This window comes from Equus przewalskii, chromosome 11 (genome assembly GCF_037783145.1).
Source record: "Equus przewalskii isolate Varuska chromosome 11, EquPr2, whole genome shotgun sequence".
In the NCBI taxonomy this organism is placed as follows: Eukaryota; Metazoa; Chordata; class Mammalia; order Perissodactyla; family Equidae; genus Equus; species Equus przewalskii.
Genome location: NC_091841.1, coordinates 29,651,181 through 29,657,904, shown reverse-complemented (window position 1 = coordinate 29,657,904; position 6,724 = coordinate 29,651,181).

The window sequence follows — 6,724 nt, the reverse complement described above, 5'->3', positions numbered from 1 at the left end:
ATTTAAGTGTACTGTTACCGTGCAATGCTCTCATCCCACTCCTAGGCATTTAGCAGGAAAAATGACAACACACGCCCACAAGGGGCTCACACACAAGGGTTCATAGCAGCAGGGCCTGGAACAAGCCGACCGGTCACCCACATGTGGATGGATGCACAATCTACGGTATGTTTGTAGTAAAAGAACAAAGTATAGACGCACACAGCCCCTTGCAATCTCGCTACTGTCGTGCTGAGCCGAGGAGACAGACGCAGAGGGGGAATATGATTCCATTGGCATGGCATTCCGCAACAAGAGATCTAAACTGTGGCAACAGGAAGCAGATCAGTGTGACCTGTGGATGGGAAGGGCTGATTGATTGCAAAGAGACAAGAAAGAACCTTCTGGAAGTGTTCTATATCCTGGTAAAGGGGGTGGTTGTCTGACTGTGTACATTTGTTGACTCATTGACTTGTACACTTAAATTGGTGGGTTTTACTATATGTAAATGATAATTCCACAAAGCTGATTTTTTTTTAAAAGCCCAAAGCATCGGTGTCCTATCTTTCCTCTCTGCCCCGGACTAGAGAGCGTAACATGTGGGTGACCTGGTGCCCAAATCCTAATGTTCTCCGGTGGGCTTGGCCAGGGCCAGATTCCCTGGTGCACCAGCCTAATGACAACACAGCCGCGCTTCCTGGGGGCTCTGCCTTGGCGACAAACCACCCTCATGCCTCAAAGGCCGACAACAGCGAAGGTTTGGGTCTCGTGCATTTTACGTGGAGCCACAGTCTGTCCCGCATTCCTCATGCTAGGGTCCAGGCTGAAGGTGCCATCCCAGTGGGGGACATGCCATTCTGGAGGGAGCGCTCAAGGGCACCCCAAATCTTCGGCTCAGAAGAAGGCCATCTTTTCACATTCTGTTGGTCCAGGAAGGCGGACAGCTGAGCCCAGCAGCACTGGGGCAGGGGGCAAACTCTTTTTGCAGGAGGTGCTGCCAAGTCACAGGGCATCAGTTGGGGGTGGGGGGGGGGCGGGTCCTGTTGCTGTCTGGGAAGGAGATGCAATAGCTGGGAACAGAAATGCCGTCTGTCACGTCTTCCGATCAACACACACACACACACAAACACACAGAGTCCAGACTCTTGCACAGAGCTCCACACCTTGCAAAGCCTCTTCGTAGCCGTAATCCCATTTGATGAGGTCAGTGACATAACGATGAGGGGCGACCTGGAATGGGAAAGCCCCTTGTAAACTCTGGTCAATGGTCCAACCCCCCAAGGTGACCTGTTTATCCTCAGATGTTCCTCATCTACTGGTGGCCCTACAGTCCCACGTCCCCCAGGCTGGAGACCTGGGCTGCGTCTCTGACTCCTCTTTCTCCCTCCCCCTCCACATCGATCATTCAGTACGTCACGGAGGATGCTTTTCATTACCAGGAACAGACCTCTCAGCTTAAACTGGATTAAACAACACAGGGATGTCACGGCCTCAGGTATAGCTTGATCCAGAAGCTCACACCATAAGGCCAGGAACTGGGTTTTCTTTCTCCTTGTTTCTTAACTCTGCTTCTTTAAGATTGGCTCCATTCTCAGCGAATACATCCCCTGGGATTGTGCAGTGTGCTACCTGCACATCTGTCTATGGTGACTGCCCACATCTGTTGGGCTAACGTGGGAATGGAAGTGGATGGCAGGCCACTCTCATTTTGGGGCAACCAAATTTTTCAGAGGCATAAGAGTCACCCTGGTTAAGGTTCATTTAACAGGGCAGGGCTGTGTGCTTTTAGTGACCTATGTAAGGAAACTACCTGAGGGTAGGGAAAGAACCACCCAAAGGGATGAGAAGGGAGAGGGCCCTGATCACACAGGGCTGGGAATTGTGCAGACTCCAACAGCCGGAGTGGACAATCTCATAACTCACGGAGCATCAGTTAGAATGTTAGAATGACTTTGCCTCGGCAGTGGGGTAAAACCAAGCCCGGACAGATCATTGCTCTGGCCCCACCTGACAAATCTTAAAGACAAGACCGAGAGAGGATCAGGCTATCTCGCAGGAATGTAACTGCATTCAAGAACAAAGGTCAGGCATACTTTTTTTGGAATACAGAAAATATATAGCCCCCAACATAGTAAAATTTGCAATGTCAGTCATCCAATCCAAAATTATCAGCATGCAAATCAGCAGGAAAATACAGCCAAAATGAGGAGAAAATTTGATCTATCAAACTGACACCGAAAAGTCAAAGATCAAAGGATTGATAGACAAGAACATGGAAACAGGAGTTACAGCTGTATTCCTGCACCACGGTAACGTCAGACGGAAGCTTAGCAGGAAACCGAAATAGAGAGAGGTACTCAAGAACTCTGTGCTGCCTTTACGTGTTCCCTGTGAATTGAAGATTATTCCCAAATTAAATGTTTCTCTTTTTTTTCTTTTTTTGGTGAGTAAGATTGGCCCCTGAGCTAATATCTATTGCCAATCTTCCCCTTTTTTTTCTTCTCCCCAGAGCCCCAGTACGTAGTTGTATATTTTAGTTTAAGTCCTTCTAGTTCTTCTGTGTGGGACGCCTGCCACAGCATGGCTTGATGAGCAGTGCGTAGGTCTGCGCCCAGGATCCTAACCAGCAAACCCTGGACCGCTGAAGTGGAGAGTGCAAATTTAACCACTCGACCACAGGGCCAGCCCCATTGTATGTTTATTTTTTTAAAAGCTAGAGAAAAGATTGAATGCATTACATAGAAACATAAAAGGTATAAAAAGACCCAATTTGAATGTGTAGAGATGAAGACTCGAATGTCTCAGATGAAATGCACCCCGGATGAGATTAACGGCAGGTTAGACGCTGCAGAAGGGTTAGTGAACATGAAGACAGAGAAACAGAAATCTTCCAAAATGAAACACGGAGTGAAAAAAAAGCTGACAAAGAAATGAATGGTGACAGCGAACCGTGGGGAGACTTCAAATGTCCAAATGCCTCATTGGAATCCCCAGTGAAGGATAGGGAGGCAGAAAAAAATATTAGAGAAATAATGGTGAAAAAGTTTCTAAATTTGAAGAAAACTATAAACCCAAAGATCCAAGAAGCTCAACGAATCTTAAACACCAGAAACTTGAAGAAAAATACACAAAGTACATCATAATCCAATTGCCTAAAACCACAGGGTGCGTGAGTTGTCTATTCCTCCAGAATGAATTACCCCAAAACTCAGCAGCTTGAAACAAAAGCAATCCTTAATTATCTCACGCAGTTTTGAGGGCCGGGAATCTGGGACTGGCTTAGCTGGGTGGCTCTGGTTCCGGGTCTGTCGTGAGGCTGCAGGCCAGATGGTGACCAGGGCTGCAGTGATCCGAAGGCTGGAGGAACCAAGCCACTCACACGGCTGCCGGCGGAGGCCTCAGCCACTCACTGTGTGGACTGACAGGCCATCTTGGAGGCTGACGCCCCAAGACAGAGCCTTGAAAGCGTCCAAGATGACAGCAGATTTCTTGGCCTAAAGACAGACAGATGGATCAATAGGACAGCACAGAGTCCAGAAGCAGACGTGCACAGATAAGGCCGACTGTCTTTTGACAAAAGTGCGAAGGTTTCTCAGTAAAAAAAAGATACTCTTTTCAACAAATAGTTCTGAAACTACCGAATATCCACGTGCAGAGAAAAAAGAACTTTGATCGACACTTACGCCATAGGCAACAATGAACTCAGACTGGATCAATGGGTCCAAAAGCAGAACTTAAAACTATAAAACATCTAGAAGAAAATATAGGAGGAAATCTTTGTGACCTTGAGTTAGGCCAAGATTTTTAGGATGCAACGCCAAAAGCACGATCCATTTTTCCAAAAATGACAAATTAGATTTCATCGAAATTAAGAGTCTCTGCTCTTTGAAATATACTGTTAAGAGAATGAGAAGTCATGTTACAGATTGGGAGAAAATATTGGTGAATAACAGATCTGATAAAAGACTTGTGTCCAGAATATACAAATAGACTTGTATCCAGGACACGCGAAGCCAATAATAAGAAAGCATGCAACCCAACAAAAATGGACAAAAGATTTGAGTGGACACTTCATAAAAGAAGATAGAGGGATGGTAAATAAGGATGTGAAAAGATGCCGTTAATAAAGATATCCTACCAGTATCATTTCTCACTAGGGAAACGCAAATTAAAACCACAATACAGTATCATTGTTCACCAGTTAGGATGTCCGAAATTAAAAAGATTCGTGACGCCAAGTGTTGGCAAGGATGTGGAGGAGCTGGAACGCTTGTACACTGCTGGGGAGAGTGTAAAATAGCCATTTGTTCAGAAGTCAAACATCCACCTGCCATATACTCCTGGGCATTTGCCTGGGAGAAATGAAAGCGTGTGTCCACATGAAGACTTATACGTAGACAAACGTTCACAGCATTTGAACATCGACATTCAAACTTTGTTTGGAACGATGCCCATCAACAGGTGAGCAGATGGAAAGCAAGCCACAGAGTGGCCACACAGTGGAATACTACTCAGTCATGAAAAGGAATGAACCGCTGATGCAAGCGGAGCCATAGACGAATCTCAAAATAACGATGCTGAGCCAAAGAATCCAGGCAAAATAAGGGAACACGTTAGATGATCCTATTGATGGAAAGTTCTAGAAAATGCAAACATTCTAGAGTGACAGAAGGCAGAGTGGGGTTTTCTCAAAGCAGCACACATTGTACCGGGTCCGGCGTTGAAGGAGAGACCCACTGGGAGTGATAAATCTAACAGAGCCACCACCGCTGCCACCACCATCTCCCCCAGCCCCTGTTCCTCCCAAAGAGAACAGGAACCACCCAGAGCGCCGAGGAAGCCCCTGCTCCTTGAAGCGGGCCCTTCCCACTGGCTCTTCTCCCCCCCTCAGAAAGGACTTGCTTTGAGATGAACGACGCCCGGCGTTGTCATCGATGTGGACTCGGCACCTTCCTCCACCAGGGACCCTCGTGTCCTCGGAGAACCCTCGAGCAGGACGCACCAAATGCCTCGAAAATATTAACAGTCTTCAACTCAGCCGTTCCCTTTCCAGGAAAATCCCCCACTGAAATCATGGGACGTGAGGGAGATCTGAACATAGGCGCATGTTCGTTAAAGTGATGCTTAAAATAGTGAAGAATCGGCAACCCCCGAAACAGGCATCGTCAGGAGCTGAACAAACCCATCCGTGAGATGCCGCTGAGCAGCTCTGTTCTAAGGAAGCGGGGACCTCTGTTCCACATCTGGAAGGTTCCACGATATGCCGGTACCTGGATAAAGCTCCAGAACAGCCAGTACTCCGTCCACCGAGAGGAAATGGAACATCTACACCCGGGGAGATTGGCGGGCGGTCCACGGGTGTCCCGGGCAGGCTCTGGAGGCAGGGCTGCCCATCAGTGGTTTTTATTTTGTTCCTTGAGCTTTCCGATGTGTTTCGAATTGCTTCAATGAAACTGTTTATATAAGCAGTGAAAGCTCGCATGGCATCTCACAGTTTGTAACAAAGCGTCCCTGTGAAGGTGCTCCCCTGGGGGCAGGGCAGCCCCAGATCTCAACCTCTGTCCCCTGATATCCGGGAGTTGGGTCAGTCCCAACCTGTTCCCTGGAAAGAGGTGGCAAAAGAGCCAGATTTGGGTCAGGCAAGGCAAGAAAGAGTCTTTTGTCCTCAAATTTGGAAGTTGGCCCTGTCATGAATTTTGCTTTCTGGGGAAGGTTCGGGGGATTCCAGGAGACTGAGGAGGTTAGAGGTACAGGGAGGAGATACAAGTATTCGTCTGCAAAGTAGAGATACCCAACTAAAACCCCCTGAGGTTATTATATGGCTCCTTTAACATGAAGGTTCAGGAGTGAATCAGGCTACCTTCAGGTACGGCTGGATCCAGGTGCTTAAACAAAGCCCCTTGGGTGCTCTTTGCCACCTTCACTTTCTCTTCCTCTCCCTCTTCCCCTTTCTCCCTGTCTTCTTTCAATTCTTCTCGTCTCTGCTTCTCTTAGCAAGCCCCAGGGAGAACTCAGCTTGCCCCGGCCTGGGCCACATGCCCATCCCTGTGACCAGGGCGTGTGGGGGACGAAGACTGCCAGCCCCTCCAAACCACATTGACGGAGAGAGAAATTGTACGAAATTCTCCATAGGGAAAGGAGCACTGCCACCCGAAGAAGGAGGGGAACCCTGCTCCACGGAGGAAATCCCAGAGGCCCGGCCCACAGCAGCCACGTTCTACACACTCTAGTACGTGCCCGCACAGCTGGCACACACTCAGCGCTGTCCAGCTTTCCATCTTCCAAGATTCCCACTTGATCACAGGCCTTCACTGGCCTGGGTCACTCTGATCCCCAACCAGCCTGGAAAGCAGACAGTATCATTCTCCCTTTGCCGATGAAGAGACTGAGGTTCAGAGTGAGCGGGGAGGTCGCCCCAGCTCACCAGGTGATGAGGAGCAGGACTGGCACTAGCCACTGGGTTCTGTGACTTCAGATCTTCTTGTCTTACTCTGCTGTCACGCTCAAGCTGTGGGACACCAACGCCATCTTTATCACCACCATCAACGTGAATATCTCACCACCACCACCAGGACAGCCAGGATCACCACCGCCATCATCATGGCAACGACAAAACATCCCTGCCACCATCTGCCATCCCAGAGCCATGGTTCTTCGCTGTAGGTATAGCCAAGGAGCTGCAAGCCTCGACCGAGAAGGAGAAGCTGGTGGAGTCAGACTTTCCTAGCGGGAACTCCTTTCTTGG